Source organism: Lagopus muta, chromosome 10, assembly GCF_023343835.1.
Source record: "Lagopus muta isolate bLagMut1 chromosome 10, bLagMut1 primary, whole genome shotgun sequence".
NCBI classification, from domain to species: domain Eukaryota; kingdom Metazoa; phylum Chordata; class Aves; order Galliformes; family Phasianidae; genus Lagopus; species Lagopus muta.
Genome location: NC_064442.1, coordinates 14052109 through 14072362, shown reverse-complemented (window position 1 = coordinate 14072362; position 20254 = coordinate 14052109). Strand labels below are relative to the sequence as shown.

The 20254-nt window shown below is 45.1% G+C and overlaps 1 protein-coding gene across 6 annotated transcripts in view; it reads left to right on the top strand.

Annotated features, from left to right (window-relative positions):
• THSD4 (thrombospondin type 1 domain containing 4) overlaps positions 1-20254 on the top strand; it is a 286352-nt gene that overhangs the window by 20617 nt on the left and 245481 nt on the right. The window contains exon 1 of one of the 6 annotated variants that reach the window (XM_048955749.1): positions 11606-11760. The exons of 3 other annotated variants lie outside the window; for them this stretch is intronic. The gene's annotated coding sequence lies outside the window, so the exon portion shown is untranslated. Of the gene's footprint in view, positions 1-11605; positions 11776-11897; positions 12120-20254 lie in introns of those variants that run through there. 2 more of the 6 variants (XM_048955754.1, XM_048955752.1) reach the window with 2 other exon arrangements.

Sequence of the window (20254 nt, the reverse complement as noted above, 5' to 3'; positions counted from 1 at the left end):
AAAAGGCAGTTCTCACACTTGCACATCTCCATCTTTTCTCCTATTAAGCAACAGAAAAAAAAGGAAAATTGAAAATGGATGGGATTGGAGAATTGTTTTCCTCCTCTCTTCCTTCTCCAACCTTTTTCCATCTCACTCCTTCCTATAGGAAATTGTGGAACGGAAGTGATAAAACAAGAAAGATGTCAAACCAATAAGCAGAAACAACATTAGACATGCATCATGGACAGAACTCTTATTTGGAAAACTCGTTATCTCAAAAGCTATCAACCTTCCCTTAGCAGGAAGAAAACTGCTTTTCTATCCATCTCCATTCAGACATGGTGAGGGGAAAAAAGCTTGCCTTCCCACAGAATGGGCCCAGGAGTGGATCTCTGGCCAATTAATTGTTTCATAATCTCTCAGGAAATTCTCTAGGTGTCAAAGTATGCATGGGATTGTCCCATCCAAAATATAGTGCCCTAACTGAACAGCTTCATATTCTTCCTTGCACATACCATGGAGCTGTAAGTTTGTGTGAGGAGGAAAAAAAAAAGCACCATTGTGGTTGACTCTGGGTTTCTCCTGCAGACCGTTTCTATGACTGTCAAGGAAGTCGGCTGTGCAGAGCCAGCGTTCTCCAGCAACACTTCCACCCCAGCCAACTGCACCTCGCCGTTGGAATCCCCAAGTGCGCAGTGCTCTGGGAACGTGAGGAGCAGAGCGAAGTTCTGCTTAACATTGAAGATCTATCTCTCCCTCTGACAGATTTCTTGACAGTATACTACATGTTCTAATCCTTTCATCTGCTCCACACCTTGAAGTGGAGATTATGATTTGGCTCTGGATACTTGCATTGACAAGCTGTGTTTGGGCTCTGACTTGCTGTGCAGTCAGTATGTGTAATATAGAGAAAGATGCAGCTCTCAAAAGCTGAAATTGCTTCCATAATTTTAGTAGGAAATGTTAAACTTCCAAAGGATGTTTGTTGAAGAAAAATAAATGTAACTTTACATTTTTTTTTTTTTTTAATAGGTGAACGTTGAGCTATGGAAAAATACTACATATGGTACAGGTGATCGTGTGCCTTGGTGCTGTAGAGAATTTGGAGAGTTGATCCAGTGTTGTCTCTGGCTCTGAGCTGCAAAATGTTCCAAAAGATGCAGTGATTGCTCAAGAAATAGTGGAAGTAAAATTCACAATAATATTGAAAACAATAACTGAGTCACTTGGATCTATTTTAGTAGCTCATAAAAAATCTATTTTGCTGCAGCCTACTTACTTGGTAATTGTGTAAGTAGCAAAACTATTGTTTATTATTTGAGATCCTGGACAGTTGAACTGTTACTTGTGCTACTGTGGAAAGAGATTGCTAACAGGGGAAGATTCTCATAATAGTTGTGGTGTCGTTTTAGAATGTGGTTGTCTCCTGTGGGATCAAGGGAATTGCCACATCTTATTGCAGAACACTTAAACATTTTTAAAGGTTATTTTTGATAAAGAAAAACTATCTCCTTGTGTTGATAAGAAGAAAAAAACTATTTTATTCTAGGTAGAAGTATTCAAAATGCATTATAAAATAGCTACTTTTATGTTACCATAATTCTTTCACACGCTACCTACTTTTTAAACTGCACAACTGACTTGCACACCAGTGAAGATGTTTTGCTCTGTTCTTGTTTAGCACAGTGCAGTGATGTGCACTGAATGTAGATGTGGAAACCTTGCCATCCATGGGCACAACTTGAATTTAACTAGTAAGACCAGAACAGGTAGAATTCCTTGTAGCTCTTTGCATCTGTCTACTGAACAGATGCGCAGAGAAGCAGGCAGGTTCAAACAAACTGGTCTTCATTAGAGACAGGAGGAATATGAGCTGTTAGAAAACCATGGGACCATCTTTCCTTAAAAAGGAGGATTGCTGAGAAGTGAAATGTAAGCTGCTTCTTGCTCACAGTGTAAGGCTCTGACCCAGCTGGTTCAAATCCACATGGTATTCCTTAATTGATTTAATTGCTTTTGGATCATGTGATAGAAGATTCTACACAAATGTGGAGAGTAAATATGGTTTAAATACTAGTCCTTATATTAATATAACTTTACATATGACTTGCAATAGTTACTTCTAAATTCCTATAGAATCTTGAACTAAAAGTTTCTAAGTTATTATCTATATAGTAAGAACTGAAGGCTTTTTGGCTTTTGTATTAACAAAATATCATGTAAACTATCTTACTTTTATCTTTCATTTGTGAAAAGCATGCCCAAACCACATATGTGTGCATGCAACGTACGCAACAAATGGAAGAAAACCAGCTACCAAATCTGGAATGCAAAGAGCAATTGCCCTGGCTGAAGTGCAGACTTTTCACAGATGTTTGATTGTATACATGGGACAGACTTCATTTGAGATGAATAGAGAGTACATAAAATGCACACTTTCCCTCCCCCATCCCTCTTGTTTATCTGATTTTGCAGAAGGATTTTAATTAACCCCACAGAACTGCAATAAACTGCAGGGACTGTAAACTTAATATCCAGAAACACTACAAATAGAAAAATTGCTACAGAGCTCTAAGGTTATGCTATTCTTCTTCTGTGTCTATAAACACATCTGCTCAAAGCTACATGCAAACTTCTTTACTTTTCTTCTCTGCACAGCTGAAATGCATAAGGAGATATTTTTCCTGGAAAAAAAAAAAAAGAAGCAATGCCTACTTTAAGGAATTTGAGACTTAGATATTTAGATAGCGAAGAGTACTGCCCTCGCTCTCCAAACATCTCTAAAAATAGTACTTGTTTAACTACTTACGTTTACTTCTTTACAAGTTGAGACTATCTGATCTGATATTCTGTGTATATACTCGTTTATACATACTTGTGTACTTGTCCTTCTGCTAAGCAGATGTTGGTGTTGCAAAGATTAGGTTTCTATGGGAAGGCACATCAGTGAAGCAGAGTTTGGGGGTTTCATTCTATAGTATGTAATACCTACTAGGCTAGCAGCATGCCTGCAATGAGGTGACACAGCCCTCCTGATCTTCTCCAGTTTGCTTGCCTGTTCACATCCATGGTTTAATGTGCTTTGTGCTCACAGACCACCTACTTGATGTGAACTGAATTCTGTTTACCTTATGTACAAAGAAAGGCAGGAGATGAGTTCTAGCTGACTAATTTATCCCCATGTTATTCTTGAAACAAGATGGTTTCTTTCTCCTCCCCATCCTCTTAGTTTCTCTCCTTATTTTACTGTAGCAGATAAATTGGGTTCAAGTTTTAGAAACAACAGCTATTATGAGGTCAGATTGTCCATTTCTTAGAGGGCAGGGAGAGAAGAGGTATTTGTCCAGCTGCTACACAAGTGCATGTTGGAGGGTTCACTGGCAGGGCTCAACCCTGAGCCACATGAAGTCCAACTCTGGACTGGACTCTGCATTTAGGGTAAGTTTTGTGTCCTCATCTCGTCCATGTCCTGTATGTGGGCAGAGGGCAGGTTGGAGTTACACAAGGCTCTACACAACAAGATGAAAAAGTAGTAGGTGTGGAGGGACTGTGCCACCCGACATTGCCAGGGCACCTCAGCTGTTCCATGTCATCCCAGGGAAAAGATTCTTCCTGCTATGTAATGTGGTGTTTGTGTGAGGTATTCGTAAGAAGACAGTACAGTCTTCTTTCTGACAGCCTACTTTGCAGCTCTGTGTAAAGCTGAATAAAGAAAAAAGGCAGGATTTTAACAACTCAATACAGCCTAACCTTTCTTAAGAGCCCCAGCTGAAATAAAAAGGAAATCTGTTTTGTACAAAAAGTGTTTGTCACTTGTGCTTAGTCGGACTCCATTGGATCGTTGCATGTTAGGCAGTTAAAGATTATACGTTCCTGATATAAAATGCTGGAAGTATGGTCTGAATCTCTGGCACAGAAAACGTATTCATGTGTGTTAGGACTCCTAGTTACTGTGCTGGTAGAATTTCCAAGAACAAATGTAGCAATCTCTGGTTTGAGAATCTTTATCCAGGGGTGGGTGAGGGAATAGTGTTCATGAGTTATGTGGAATGTCTTGATATCTGGGCTCAAAACTACTCCCTTTTTCTAAAAAGGATAGTGTAAGATCTTATTCACATTAAGCTCAAAGGTTTTTGGCTGTAAATACAACTTTTCAGAATAGAAGTGTGTTACAAAGCATCTGGTTAGTCCTGGCCGTGACCATTTATGTAAAAAGATGACTTGTGTGTATCCTTCCTGAACTGCTGCTATAGACATATGCCTCATCCTTAAAAACCTTTCTTTTTAGAATGTGAAGTTGAACACACATCCTTTTTCCACTGCCGTGTCTCTTTCTCTCTTTAATAACCTAATAATTCAGACAGTACACAGTGTTCAAATGTACTTTTATTCTTCTCAGCATAGAATGGAAAGCATGACTGTACCAGGGTTCACACCCTCCAGTGAGAGTGAAAGATGATGCAGACTTATTAACGCTTAAGAGGTACAGGGGAGGGGGCAACAACACTGTTTTGTTTCATGCTGTTCCTTGTGTGCTGAAAGTGTTTTGGGGACCGACCAATGTTTTAAGATTTGCCTGCAGATCAGTACGCAGGTTGCTTACGATCCAACTGTTTTCATGAATCAGAGGAAAAACATCTAGGCATGTCCACTGCATAGGGAAGCAAGCCCATAGTTCAGCACTTACATCACCCATAAGCCTTTTATTTATCTTTTGTAAACAATTCTCTTCTGCTTCAAATTAATATCCTGATTGAGTTGCTGGTATAAGTGTTAAACTATTTAACGTCAAGTTGTCAGCAGATAGCGTGACAAAAAATGGTGACGGGAGCGCTCTTACCAGTGACTTGAATTTGAGAATCTCATCAGAGCCTTATCACACAGCCTGCATCTCTGGCTATTGGTCTCCAGGTCAGACATCCAGTGTGTGTTTGGGTATGGGTACTAAATCTTTACTTAGTGGCAGTTGTTTTCAGATAATTTTAAGTTCTACCAAGAGTCAGTAAATCAGAAAAGTGGGTAATGTTGGAGATAAAAACTGTCTGGAAACAGCCTCTGTTTCAAAATGGAAATGAAAGTTTGGTTGGACTGCATGTGTGTGTCTGGTACAGGTTCAGTGGTGTGCACTGAGACGCAGGGGCAAGAAATTATGAGTGCAAATTGAGTAATAAATATTTGATTCCTGCATTCCTGGAAATACCGCTGGAGTATACCAAGCTGCTTACACCCTTGCCAAGGGAGTGCACAGCTACGTGCCTTATTTCACATTTCATCTCCTGACTTCTCAGATGCAGTTGTTGTCTGCCTTCATCTCCTCTGGGTTAAACCCTGTTCTGTTGGGAATAAGAGAAAAGAATTTTGGGCCTAATTCAGCAAAACGCATAAATACGTTTAACACTGTGTGTATTCTGAAGTGTTTTGCCAGGTGAAAAAGCATCTGACTTTCCTTCCAAGGCAGGGAAACAGTCAGTTCTTCAGCACACTTGTCTTCACCTGCAGCCTCCTATTTCTTTTGCACTGGATCACAGCTTTCCTGTGCATACGCTGGGTGAATTGGGTATTGCCGTTGATTGGGTGATAGTTGTCATGGCTGTGAACTTGTGTGCTAGCACTCTGAGACAATTATATTCAAGCCATAGAGAGAAAAGTAGTACTTTTCTAGAGTACACCACTGTTAATCAACTGCATAGGAATAATTTAGTTGAATAAATTATATTGCTGTAGATTTCATGCTGCTGCAAATGAGAAAAGACGCAGGCCCAGAAGATGTATTGAAGGTGACTTATGGGTAGAAGTGCACTGCCTATATGGAGAGGGAAAAAACCCACAAATTGATAAGTGTAAAAAATGAAAACTCTAAAACAGTATTTTGGCTCAAAATCAATAGTCCTCTGACGTGTATTGGCAAGAACAGCACTGAGGTGACAAAGAATCCAGAGTAAATCAAGCAAGCAGCATGAACTCCCCACTATCAGTCCAAATGCAGGCCTTTTTCATTTCATGACCAAGCACTTGCATCACTATTCAAAGGGCTTATTCTTGTGTCATGTATGTTGCCTTAAGCAAATTAGCTCAGGGAACCCACATGGGAGGAAACAGAAAAAAAGAAAACCCATGGTTTTGTCAGAAGCTTTTGCCAAAGTCAATATTTATGGAGTCGTAACGGCCCGGGAGGAGCCCATGCTGTTTCAGTACCACAAGCAGTGCCATTGCTTCCACTGCGTTTTTTAGAGTTTTCACACCTCTGAATCAGCAAATAACTTCACAAAGGCAGCTCATGTGCCAGAGACTTGTCCAGACCGTGTGTCTCACACTCACTGCCCAGACAGGTCAAAGCTCATGCTGGAGAGCAGTTTTCTCAGTGTCATCGTGATGCTCCCACAAACCAGAAGGTTCAGTTGCAGAGCTCCAATGCAGAGAGGAGTGTGGAAGTCTGTGATAAGTGAGGAGGAGCAGAGCAAGAGCCAGGGCTGGGTTCTGCCTGTTTCACCTCCACGGCACTTTCTGAGCTGGTTATCATGGCCACAGAGCTTTGCCAGAAGCCTCTAGCCATGCGATGCCTGCTGTGGTGAGCATTTCTACATGGTTGTAATGCAAGCACATGTATTTATAATTTCCCTCCAATAGATCCCTGATTTAGGAGCGTCTTGAGTGAGCTGGGGGTTGACAACCATTTTTCTACTCAGCATTTAATTGATCTCTGCTTTTCACTGATCAGAGAGGATGGTCTGAATCTTATTCTGAGATCTTCATAACTCTCTCTTTGCATACAGAGGAGCTGACATATCTTAGACATAGGCTGGTGGTGAGTGGTCATCTGTAGTTTCTAACATGAAAGATGCCAAAGTCCATGATTATTTCTATGGCCCAAGAGCTGAATTCTAACAACTTCCACTTGCCACTGTCAGACTTGGGCCTGTGGGCACTGCTACCATCACAGTGGCTTGCTTGCTGGCTGCTTTGTTTCTGAACAGAGCCCTTTTTCTTCCCTTACTACAGGATGCCCAGTTGGTTGTGAATGGATTTCTCACCCAGCTCCAGCACTGTGGTCCAGATCTCCAGTTATGTCTGTAGCCCCATGGCTTTGCATAGCTATTCTCAGTGGTGGTTAGGTTTTAAAAGCAGTACAGATTTCCTAGCTCTCAAAGCAGATAGGCTCAGCTGGAGAATGCTGCCTGATGGCACAGAGGCTACAGCCAAAATTGTGCCAAGTCACTCTCCATTTGTAAATATTAGAATGTGCTGTAGTTAGAAATACAGCAGAAGAAAGGTTTAAATTGTATGGCTGAGAAACAACAAAAGAAAATAAATGTAAGCCAGAAAACACAGCGCACACAAAGCCATGTGTGCTGTAGGTCTGTGGTCTTGCTCTTGCACAGTAAAGAAAATAAATACCAACAAGAACAGCCATTCAATTGTACAATTCTCTTGTTTTCTAAAAGGATGTTGTTGCTTCACCAGACCTGTATATTCTGATTGCGTTTCCTCCTATGAATAAATTGTTTTAAAAGGGACACTTTGCATGGGAAATGTGCAGATACATATCTGAGATGCTCATTGTAGTATTAGCTCAAAGGGAACAAAGATGGTCGTTAGCTAAAGGCAGTGATTAAGAAAAAAATAGTAAGTCCACCTAAAGAGAGCTGTATTGGGGCATTTATGTGTAGCCCAGCAGTAAAAACAGAGGTTGTGTTCTGTGCACCTGTATGTTGCCACACGTGGCCGGTGCTTATCCACAATGTGGAGAAGCCCTCCAGAGTGACTGCAGGGAGGCACCTGGTGCTGGGCAGGAAGCAGGAAGTCCTTTCTGTTAGTCAAGAAAGTCAGCTTGCTCTGCTGTGCTCCTGTGGAGCTTTCTTGAGGAGTTGGTGCTACCTCTGCCCAGTGAGTGCAGGTTCCTGGTGTCCCCTCAACAGTAAAGTGTCAAACGAGCATGTTCTCCCATTTCTGTAATATGACACACTAATTGAAAAGCTTTTCAACTTTTGTCTGTCTCCAGTGCTCTCAGGACTGACCTAGTGCTATGGAGGACACAGATGGGCACAAATAGAAGCTTTTCTGAACACAGCTTCTGGGTGTGAATTGCAAAATTATTGCTGCTGCTCAGCGTAGCAAATAACTGAGTTACTGTTTTTTTTCCTTTAGCATCACGTATTAAATTCTGCTATTTAAAGGGACTTTGATCTAAGACTGAAGAGAAAACTTGTAAAACTCACTGCCTTTCTCCTAGACCACCAGGTAACTGTTTTCTCCATGTGTTCTTTTATTACAAGCATTATTTCTTCTTGTTTGGTTTTTTTCCTTTCCTATCTGTGGTGTCATGTCCCATCCCACACCCTGATCTCACTAGAACAGGTACATTCTGTGCCTTCACTGTGCCACTGACCCGTGCCAGACCCGTTGAAAATCTGACATTGTCTCCCATACACTGGGCAGCAGATTCCTAACTCTATGCCATGTTTGACACCTGCTCTGGCAAAGAGGAGGAAATGAAGCAGAAAGATCTCCTTGCAACGATTACTGGCTCACAGAGAAGTACTGAAACAAGTGATAATTAAAGAGAGGGAAATTCTAGCTTCCTGCTCTACTACAGTCTGATCTCCTTTCTCAGATTCCCTCCTTCCTCATCCAAGTGGGGGAACTTTCTGCACACCGGTTCTCACCAGTGGTGTGAGATTCATCTTCATGACTAATGAGGTAGCTCATTAGGGCAGCTCAGTCCCACTGGGCAGAGAACCTTGTTCTACTCTATTGTCTGTTTGCCAGTCCTATCGTTTCATGCTGTAATCGAGTCTGAACGTTCAGAGTAGAACTGCTGTCTTGTTCCCAGGCTTCTGTAACCCAAAGAATTTTAGTGAAACCAACTGAGAGAGACTGCTATTCTTTCAGATGCTACTGGCCAAGAAACTGACTCGTAGGCAGTGAAGTTCTCCAGCTTTAGAGTGAAAATACCCTGATACTCATTGCATCCCAGACCTTTGCAGCTTGCTGGGTAAGTGGAGCTGGTGGCTGTCCTTATCTACTCACTGGGAGATGAGATGTGGCTCAACCACAAACTGAACAAATGAGCAGATAGGGTGATCCATGTCTTCACCCACACCTTTCTTTGCTCAGTGGTTTGGATTTCTCCTGTATCTTCCTCAAGCACAATACTTTCTAGTACATCTTGTGGTAACAAGTGAAAGCTTTAAGAAAGCATTTCCTTCAGAAATTACAATTTAAACTCTATGTGAGTGCTGTTTTCTTCTAAGCATTCGTGTTTTGCTCTCTGTTAGGAGTAATGATGTTGCCACCCACTTCATGTCCATCTCTAAGACAGGGACATAGACTGAATACATTGTTCTTTTATTTTTTGTACATAGCCACATTTATTATGTAGAGTATGAAAGACTTCAGATAACACTGCAGTATAATGAGAAGGGGACTCCTCACTCTGCAATTGTTCAGAACAAATTTGGTGTCAGCTCTCCAATGCACAGATCTGTGTGGGAAGATCTGCTCCTCTCCTCCGCAGCAGCCCAAGAACTTCCTCCTACATTGCTGAGAAAGCATTAGTGTGTGCCTCTGAGCTGTTCACTGGCAAAGGGAGGAAGCGGGGGGAAGAGATAATGCTCTGCATTAGCCCCTGGGAGGGAGCAGTCATTCTGAAAGCCAAACAGAAAACAAGAGATACTAGAGAAATGAGAGTAACGGCAGCATGAAGGAGGAAGGTGACGAGTGCATGTTCCTTGGAGTTTCGGAAGGGCTCCTCGTGCTCTGTGCTTTCATGTACAAGGATTCTGAATGTCAGGCTTCAGCTCTCCTGAATGCTGTTAGCTCCAGCCGAACAGGCCTCTGGGGCTGCCAGTGTGTGGGCTCACTCTGCTCAGCTTCCTTCAGTGCAGAAACGAATCCACCACCCTTGAGGGCTACTGAAATAAGCTAGCTGATTTCTCACCGGTATGGATTAAGCAAACTTCCCCCGATACCATGAGTTAGGAACTCTCAAGCAGAGCAATCCGTCCATGTGTGAATTAGTTCATTTATTAATACCTAAGCACTTAAGGCTTTGCTCTTGAAAAGAAACTCCTGGCCGCAATTGTCTCTCCCAGAACAAACCGCAGCTGTGTAATAGGTGGAGCAGATGAAGCAGAACATCTAATCTGGTAAAGATCAGAACTGAAGTACTGTAATCTGCCAGAATTGCTCCTGCTCACACACTGCCTGGCTTAGCAGGTAGCAGTGATTGATGCACTGCATTCTGCCATGGGCAGAGCCGTGCAGCATCCGCTTCCTGCAGCCACCAGACAGGCTCCAGCCCCCCCCTAAAAACAGGTATGGGCCTCCTACTAGCCTGCATGGTGCTGCTCCGGGGGACTGGAGGAATGCTCTCTAGATTGAATCGCGCAGTCCAAACCCATTTACCTGCTCCAGGTGAGACCTCTGTCCCAAGGTACCTAAGTGCCTCTATCTCAGCATCACAATGCCGCCTTTCTTTGCCCGTGGGAAAGCCCTGCAAAGCTTTAGCACACAGCTGCCTACAGCTGTCTGTTTACAGCCACAAAGCATCTGAAACTGCCGGGGAAGCCTTGCTGTAGCGAGCGCCTGCTGAGCATGCAGGGAAAGGAGGCTGTCCGCAGTAGATCTCTCACATAGTGCCTGTTGCTGCACGTGGGCTTGGAAATCGAGTAACTGCGTGTCTGTGTGCAGGGAACAGCAGTCAGCACTTCATCTTTCAGTGGTTGGGCTGCGTTCAGGTATAATTAAGTCCAAAATGTTGCCAAGAAAAAAACAACGTATTTTGCTATGTTTTAAAGCAATTGGGTCAGGTGGTTGGGTCCGTTCCCGCAAGAATAATATATATGCCTAGTAAAAAGGCATAAAACGTAGCAATGAGCTATTGCCAGTACCGGTCTGGTTCGGAGGTTCAGAGCTCGTGCTGGATACTCATTGTATCATTCCATAACAGCACCCTGAGGGTTGTTATGTCCATACACTTATTACAAAGCAGGAACAGAGGGACAAATACGCATTTGTTTTCACTTGCAAACTCAGAAATTAGCAGAATAGATCCTTCTCGTGTGCGCTTCTAAGGGCTTTGCTTTTTGCAGTGCGAGGATGACGCTGGCTGCCGCCTCAGTTCCAAATCTCAGACTTTTAGACAAACACTGGCGGGAGCCTCAGCGTCAGCACCGCGCTGCGGGGAACCTCCTCGGGCCCGGACTGCCGCTGCCAGCCCAGCGGTACCGCGTGCGGCAGGTGCCCGCGGCGGCGGGAGCAGAAGCGGCCCCGGCGTCCAGGGGCTCCACCGCCCCCCGGCCATGGCCCGCCTCCCCCCCGGCACGTCCGCGCCCCGGCGCCGTCGGAAGGTGCCGTTCCCCGCCCCCCCTCGGGCTACGGCGAGCTTCCCCCCCCTCCCGCTCCGCCGGCGCTCGGCGCTGCCGGGGGCCGCCCCAGGGCGGGTCGGGGCGGCCACGCACCTCGCCCGGTCGCGCCCCGGCGGCCCCGTGGGCGGCGGAGGGCGGCGCGGCCGCCAGGTGGCAGCAGGCGCGGGCCGAGCCACGCCGTTGGCGCGAGGCGCGGCCGGAGCCAGGGGAGAGGCGGCGCGGCGGAGGCTGTCGTGCGGCCGCCGGGAAGCCGCCTCGGGTCCTGCGGGGCGCTGCAGCCGCGCTCCGGCACTCCCGGCGGAGGGGCGCCGCCTCCCATGCGCGGGGCCGCGCGGGTGCCCGCATCTCGCCCCCGCAGCACCGAGAGCGCCTCGGCGCGGGGCGGCCGGACGGGACCGGACCGGACCGCGAGGTGAGGCCGCGCCAGGTGGGCGGGGGAGAGGGGAGCTCCGCGCCTCGGGGGGGGCGGCCGCGCCGGGGCCGTGCGGGCGGTGCCCGGGGCTGGGGGGCGGCCTGCGGCGGTAGCCGGGGCTGCGGGGCCCGGCGGGGGCTGCGCTCCTCGGGCTTCACGGAGCCCGGAGAAGTTTCTCTCCGCCCGGACGTGAGAGACCTCTCCCATCTCCGCCGCGGAGCGCCGGGCTCCTGTTGCGCCCCGCTCCGTGCCAGGAGCCATTTCGCTGCCGCCGGTTTCCAGGGGCTGCATCCAGGGAAGCTCCCGGAGCGGTGTGCCGCGCTTAGCCCGAGCGAATCCGGCCGGGCTGCTGCGGGAAGGTGCGAGACGAACGTAACTTTACTTCTGAAAAACGTGCGTCGCCGCTTTTCTCCCCTCAGGCCAGGTCCTCTGGCACATCTGAGCGGTGCGCTGAGCCTGACGTGCTCGGGCCGTCCCGCGGCGCTCCTCGCGCTCTCCTGCTCCTGCCTTCGTCGGCGCTGCCCGGCTCGAGCGGCTCTGAGGTTACGGACGCGGTCTCGGGCTGCGGGACCGCGGGGCTCCGGGCGGCCCTCGTGCGGCTCCGGGAGCGCCGCTTCGCCACTGTGCCCGCACCTGTGCGCTTCGTGGGCCGCCGCGAGCGGGCTTCCTCGCGGTCTGTCCGCGCGATTCAGGAAACTTGGCGGCGCCGTGGCCGCAGGTTAACGTTGTGTGGAAACCGCCTCCTTCGGCTCGTTATTTTGCGTTCGGTGTTCAGCCCCTTGCCGCAAGAAGGACATTGAGGCCCTGAACGTATCCAGAGTAGGACAGCGGAGCTGTGGGGGCTCTGGAGCGCAAGTGTTATGGGGAGCGGCTGAGGGAGCTGGGACTGTTCAGTCTGGAGAAGAGAAGGCTCGGGGGAAAGCTCGTTGCTCTCTACGGCTCCTGAAAGGAGGTTGTGGTGAGGTGGGGTCAGCCTCTTCTCCCAGGTAACAGTGATGGGATGAGAGGTGATGGCCTTAAATTACACAAGGTGAGGTTCAGGTGGAATATTAGGAAACATTTCTTCTCAAACGAGCGGTGGTGCAGTGGCACAGGCTGTGCAGGGAGGTGCTCTGGTCACCATCCCTGGAGGTGCTCCAGAGCCACGGAGATGTGGCAGAGGAACGTGGTCAGTGGGCACGGTGGGGATGGCTGGCGGTTGGACTAGATGCTATGAGTGTTCTTTGCCAACCTTAATGATTTTGTGGTTCTAATTCTACTGCTCAATGCTGCCCATTCCTTGCACGGTGAATTATTCTCTACTTGCTATGTCATAGAATCATAAGAGCATCTTTGTGCCATTTTCAGAGCTGCATTATGTTATCTCTCTCCCTTATTGCTCCCTTTTTTTCGAGTAAAGAACTCTTCACATTTCAGTCATTTATCTTATGGGAATTTTCCCACATCCAGTACTGGTGTCAACACCTTCCTGTATGTTTTCATTCTGTTATTTATATATATATATAAAAATGGTAAATATGATATATTTATCAAGGGTCATCAGAACTAAGTTAGATTCCAGGCTTCATCTCAACACAGTTTACATGGCAGCGGAAAGGTTTCCACTAGCAGATATGACAGAATCTAGAAGATTCAATTATGTAAATAGCCAAGAAAGGCAATAGAAATATCTGTAGCTCGCTGTGCTCATCTACTGATGAATCCATGTGATTTATTTATTTTTAAATCAGAAACTATATTTAATTAACTAGCTGTTAGGAGCTCAATACTAGAGCATAATGCTATGGTTGAAGTGGGCTCCTAATGGATATGCAGTATTCCATCAAAATGCTGTCTGTGTCTCTGCTGTCTTCCTTTCTTGCTCTGAGATGAGACTGGGGCCTGAAAGTGCCCAGATGTATCTGAGCTTAGTGCTGTTTGTGGGACTGCTGGTGCACTCAGACAGCATGGTCTGTCTAGCTCAGCTTTCCAAGTTGGACTTCTTTCTGGCGTGAGACTGGAAATGATCTATTGGTTGATGTGACTTCCACCCTGTCAGTATTATCGGGGGTTTAAAATGAAACACGATACTGCCAAAATTCATTAGACAGCTGTAATTCCTGGTGGTTTCTTTTCTATTGCCTCTCTCCCAAGGATTCCAATGAGACATTGGATGTCAGTGGACCAGGAAGAGTGTCTTATGAGAAGAAAAGTGCTGTAAGATGAGAATGCATAGTAATGCTAAAAGTAGGAGATCAGCTGTTTTGAGTTATCGTGTAGAGGCTTTCAAAGTGTGTGTAGGTAAGAAACACAGGTTATTTGTTATAACTGTGCCCTGAACATGGCTTGTCTGGTTTTAGAAGCAGGGTTGGTTTTGCTTATGGTGGCTCTAATCTGGAATAGTTCCTTTGGAATCAAAGGGGCCAATTCTGGTTCATAGCTCTCAGGAGCACTTGGAATAAGAAGTGTTACACGGTGAGGGATTGTTGTCCTTTCACACTTCATACAACAGGTTCTTTCAGAGCTCCAGCAGATTTAATTGCAGGAAATTAATTAGGTTGTTTGTGCACAGTGATGAGTTTTATGATTGCAGTATAAAAACTTTGCTCTTGCTGGAGAATAAAATGAGTAACTGCGCTGGGCAAACATGCATGAAACTAAGCCTGAAAACTAAACAAAAATGAACTGAATCATCTTGAACACTGGCCTGTGTGTGTGATTCTGTGTGGACAGTGACTGCAGAAAAGCTTTTCAACGCAGTAGTCTCAGTTCTCTGTGATGTTAAATCTGACGTGATATTTGGAGCATTGATAGAGACGGTTGTTGAAAACAGAGGTGAAGAAATGTCAGATACTTCTTTTTTTCTGTGCCTTAAAACTTATTTTACTGTGTGAAGTTAAGAGCAGTCAGCGTAGAGATTCCTATGGGCTGTCAGTTATTATAGAATCACAGAATGGCCTGGGCTGGAAGGGACCTCAAGGATCATGAATCTCCAACCCCCTGCCACAAGCAGGGCCACCAAGGTCCCCCCATTTAATACTAGACCATGCTGCCCAGGTCCCCATCCAACCTGGCCTTGAACACCTCTAGCGATGGGGCATCCACAGCCTCTCTGGGCAGCTGTTCCAACACCTCACCACTCTTGGAGTAAAGAACTTCCCCCTGACATCCAACCTGAATCTTCCCTCCCTCAACTTAAAACCATTTACCCTTGTCATGCTGTTATCTAACTTTTCAAAGAGTTGACTTCCCTCCTGTTTGTAGGCAAAATTATTCTCCTAGAGAACATTAAGGTTTCATGGTTAAACACTTAAAATTCAGGAAATGAATAAAAAATTTAACTTTGTCCTCTGTTGTGTTGTCTTATCACAACAGGCTTCAATTTTAGAAGACTGTATTTTTTTCATAGAATCATTAAGGTAGGAAAGGACCACTAAGATCATCTAGTCCCATCCCCACCATGCCCAGTCTTCATGTCCCTTGGTACCACATCTGTATGTTTCTTGAGCTCCTCTAGGGTTGGTGACTCCCTGGGCAGCCTGTGCCAGTGCGTCACCACTCCTAATATCCCACCTGAACCTCCCTTGGTGCAACTGAAGGCCATCACCTCTCGTTCTATTGCTGTAACCTGGGAGCAGAGGCCAACTGCCACCTCACCTCAGCCTCCTTTCAGGAGTTGTAGAGTGATAAGGCCTCCCCTGAGCCTCCTTCGGAATAAGCAATCTCAGTTCTCTCAGCTGCTCCCCATAATGCTTGTGCTCCAGACCTCTCACAGCTTCATTGCCCTTCTCTGGACATGCTCCAGGGCCTCAATGTCTTTCATGCAGTGAGGGGCCCTATATATACTGAGCACAGTATTCAAGATGCAGCCTCACCAGAGCTGCATACAGAGGGACGACCACCTCCAGCTGCTGCTGGCTGCGCTGTCTCCCATACAAGCCAGGATGCCATTGGCCCATTGGCCCTCTTGGCCACCTGGGCACACTGCTGGCTTGTGTTCTGGCTGTCAGCTAACACTGTCATTGTAGACAGGCAAAGCATTTTGTACCTTTTAGTTGCAAGATATGTCCCGTGGTCATGGGACCTAACTGGAGAACATGCTGTGAGGAGCCTTGTTCTCTGAACTAGGCACGTGTACAGCTCGGTTATTAGTTCAATTGTTTTCAGAAAGCAGCTTAGCCTGATGTTAATACAGTGCAGAGAAGGAATCAGGTAACTACAAGGCTAATTCAGTTACGAGTTTAAGTGGTTTCAATGTGATCAGTGGACATAATTGTGCATTGCTGATCTATATTATCTTAGAGTTGTTTATTGTGTATCAGCATGTAAATAACTTCAGTTGCATTCAGGATAGTATGTTACACTGGAAAATTCTGTTTATGTACATCAGATGTTTAGGGAGAATGCATGTACTTAATTTATAAGATTAATTAGGGAGATGTTAGGCAGATACAAGTGAAAAGGAATGCTTGGGAGAGTGATCTGATGGGCACTGACTGTAGTCTCATCTCTTGCCCTGTATAGAGAGACCATTGCAGACACTGTGTGCTTCAGAGTTGGTTCATTTTTGTTGTTGTGTTCTTTGTTCCAGTTGGCAATAGCAGATACAAATTCTGTGATTTGAAACAACTCAATTAGCTCCTTATGGAATGTTCTGTCCCACCCAGTTTTCTCTTGGGGACTTGTGAGTGTCGTGTCACATAATCTCATTTGTGCAGCTTCTCCCGCAGTGTTCTGGCATTCCCAGAGATGGGTCAGTGCATGTAACTTTGGTTACTGTTAAACAAGCAGAGCTGTCAGCACCATCTACGGACATCCGTTGCATGCTTCTAAGTGGTAGTACCAAGTGTTCACTTTGGGGCTTCTTGGCAAGAACTAGAAAAATTCCAGTGTTGATAGGATCTGAATATAGTCCTTGTGAAAGAAGAATATCTCTATCTCTGACCAGGTGCTGTGTGTGAGTTGCTGGAATGCGGGTCTTTCTTTTCAGCAGTACCATTGACCTGCTGATCAGTCTCACTGGTGTCTTTCTCCTTTTCCTTTATCTCTGAAGAAGATACGATCACAGGACATTTACCGTTGTTAAGTTTCCTGAAGATAAAACGTGCATACACATTACTTTAAGTTCTTTAAAAACAAATAAAAACAAAAAAAGGCACTGGAATAAAAACATCTATTGCAAAGGAACGAAAACAAATGGTGTAGCATGTGCCTCTGAGGTTTATTGCTGTGTTTCTTCCAATTGCAGCTGGAGGACTTGCTTGTTGGCTATTTCACATCAGTCCTGTGCTGCTACTTCTTGGCATCCCACTTCAGTATTTATTTTGGTCCTGGTTTTGGAATTTCCCCTCACAGGAAGATTCCATACTCCATATATGGAAAAATTAGTTTTAAAAAAGGACTTTTTTCCATTGGTCCTATGGATTCTTTTCTTAGTAAGGTTAAGAGTGGCCATCTGTTTGCTTGAAAGCCCTGATCCTAAGGGCTAGTAAAGTCAAGGAAAATGTTATCAGTGACTTCAGAGACTTTTGGATCAAGGCGTTCCCATGTGGTGTGCTCTTGCCATTGAAGGAACAACCACTGTTTTGGGCTATGTCATCTTACTGGCACTTTAAAGCACCGTTTCAGTATTGGTTTAAAGCCCATTTGTTGATACGCATGCGTTCACATGTAAGGAACTCATTCTGTGTGTCTCCTGGTCCTACAAGCAAGTGGTGCTAATTATTTCTTCAGTGGGTGTAATACTGTGTCTGAACTGTGGTAAAAGCTCATTCTCTGATTATCACTGTAGCTGGTGGAAAGGAATTGACAGAATGTATGGATGCAACTGTCTGCTTGGGCTTTGGCTCATATTCCCAACTTGCATGAGTCGATTGATGCTAAACATGACATTGTTCAAGTGTTGATGTAACTGGAGGTTGGCCCTGCCCAGTGTTTAGGTCTTTCCTTTCCTCAAACGTTTTTCCTTATCACTTGAGGACATCAGTTTGTGAAACAGAAATAAAAATGAATTTCTTTGGGAACAGAGAATGCCCTGCAATATAATAGCTGTGAATTCTGAGGACCACTGAATGAAGTTGGCAGGTTATAACCGGTCTAAAAAAGGAGCAGGAGCAAGGCTTTATCAGCACAGATATATCTGATGTCCTCATCAGGTTTAGAGGAAGAAATTACTTCAGAACTCCGAGAATAAATTTTTGCTGAACAGGTGGTGACATTAGCAGAGCCCCAGAAGCTACAACTGTTGTTCCAGAAGCCAGCAGCTTATTGGTGTGCAGTGCAATCTGCATTTAGGAAGATAAAGGTAGATTTGCCCCAGTCCAAGTCTGGCTTTACAAATAAGGAAATTCTAAAACCGATGTGTCTGGATTGATGTTTTCTGATCTCTTTAGAGTTTGCATTTGCAGTCTTCTCTTTGGCAGTCCAGGAGCTGGTGCCTTGCTCTTTTAAGGGAGCAGTGCTTGTCACATTGTCAGTTCCTGGAAGTGGGGCCTTGGCAGTCTTCCTGGGTACCAAAAAAGTCATGTTTAAATACAGAGCTTGGTAGATACAATTCAGTCCTTTACAGAGAATCAGCAAAAGAGTTGTTTGCTATTTCTGTGGCCTGTTTCCATTTCTTTTAAGACTGCTGTAAACTTATAGTAGGCAGCTTTATATGATTCAATATGGAGAGAAACGCACTCCTTTAGAAAGTTATGGTATTTTTAATGGCATTCTTGTTGATTTAACTTTTCTTAGTTAATATTTTTTTCCCTAAACCCAGCCTTCTTCAAATATTAAGTAAGAAAATAGCCCTCCCTTTGTATTAAATTGAAGGGATAGCTGTTGTATTATGGGATTTTCAGCTTTCCTACTCTGTCTCAGGGGGTTGTACTGTCCAGAAGTGAAGTTCAGCAGCAGAGAAACCTTGGGGCGACTTGAATCTCACTGAAATTGCCTGTACCCATGTGGAAGCAAGGCTGCTGCTGGCTAAGATGATGCCTTGGGCCTTGCTTGCCCAAAAGACCTGTCCTGTATGACTGCGTGGCCTGGTGTGACAAAGGAACAGTGAACTGCCTGGAGCTCAATGCTTGCTGTGAGCCTGGAGGACGTGGTTTGTAGCCCTGCACAGAAGTAGTGTGTTTTCCTGCCAGTTGCCTTCATAAAGGGATGCGATATCTGCCCTGCTCTGTGTTATCTCTGTTCTTGTTTTGGGAAGAGAGTGGATAAAGAAACCCTCTTTTGAAAGCTCTTCTTCATCAGAAACATCTGCTGTGCCCGGCCTTGCTGGGTCAGCACTTGGATCTGTGCAAGAATCCTACTCCTCCAGGAGACAGACGTCACTTAGATACTCAAGTATGGTATGACTAAAATCTGTAATCCTGCATCAGGCGGATTCCCCGGTGACTCCGTTTGGATTAGCTGGCCAAAAGTGCATGGAAGGAGAACTCCAGCTCTAGATGGCAAACTCAGCAAACTGTTGACAACAATCTGAGAGTAAATGTTGGCTTGGAAAGTTTTCAGATTTTTTCACACTTGGTCCTGGATTTTTTTCCACGGTTACAGTGATTGCTCTCATCCTGCTTTGGTAAAGTCGTGCTGATAGTGGTTGGTTTTATGTTATACTTGTATTTTTGTTTGGTTATTTCTATCTGAAATGTCATTTCTACAAAAGTAAAAAGAAGAATGATTTTGCTTATCAGATTGGCAAAGGGAAGCAAGAGCCCGTCCAATCCCACCCTGCTTAATTGCAGCAAAATGACATCCCATGACACAAGCTGCCCAAAAGAGTGATGAATTACTCAGAATGGATGCAATAACTTAATCTGGCAGCAGCGAAGGCTCTGTCTTGTGTTCCAGTAGTTCTGTGAAGTTACATTCACTGGGGAAGTGGATGTGGAACAGCAGACAAACCTTGCAGATCTTCAGGGCATCATGTTGAGTTTGCTGAACTCGAACAGCATAAGAATAAGGATTTAAAAGAACAGAATGTGTTAACCATTAACTGTTAGTATTGTTCAGCTTTGGCAGCCCAGGAATTACTGCTTGTGTGTTGAAACATGGGGGTTAAGGCTGGGTGTCAGTTTTGATTTTCATAGTGATAACCAGGCATTAAAAATGTGATATCCTGTATTCTTTACTTCTTCAGCTATTGTTTGTACTTGTTCATGTAGATAGTGCATCAAAAAGACTTCTTTTCCTTACAGCTCAAGGTTTTGCTCACGTTGGCACTAATGAGTTTGAAGAACTTTGGCTGCTTCTCATAAGAAGTTTAAAATTTTGCAGGATCGGTTTCAGATTTATTCCTCAGGCACTGCCAGTACTGCTGGCACCATTTGGGAGCATGTAGAAAATTAAATAATTATAATTAGCAATAGATTGAAATGAGAAAAAAATTCCCTGCGTGGTTTTGGATGATGGAAGCATGAAAGGATTAAAATGCTGCTCTAATACTGCTAGAATTGACAGAAATTGATCTGACTCTTGAACCATGCTGCTTGTGATTAAGTTGTGATTTCTTTCTATTGCTTTGAAA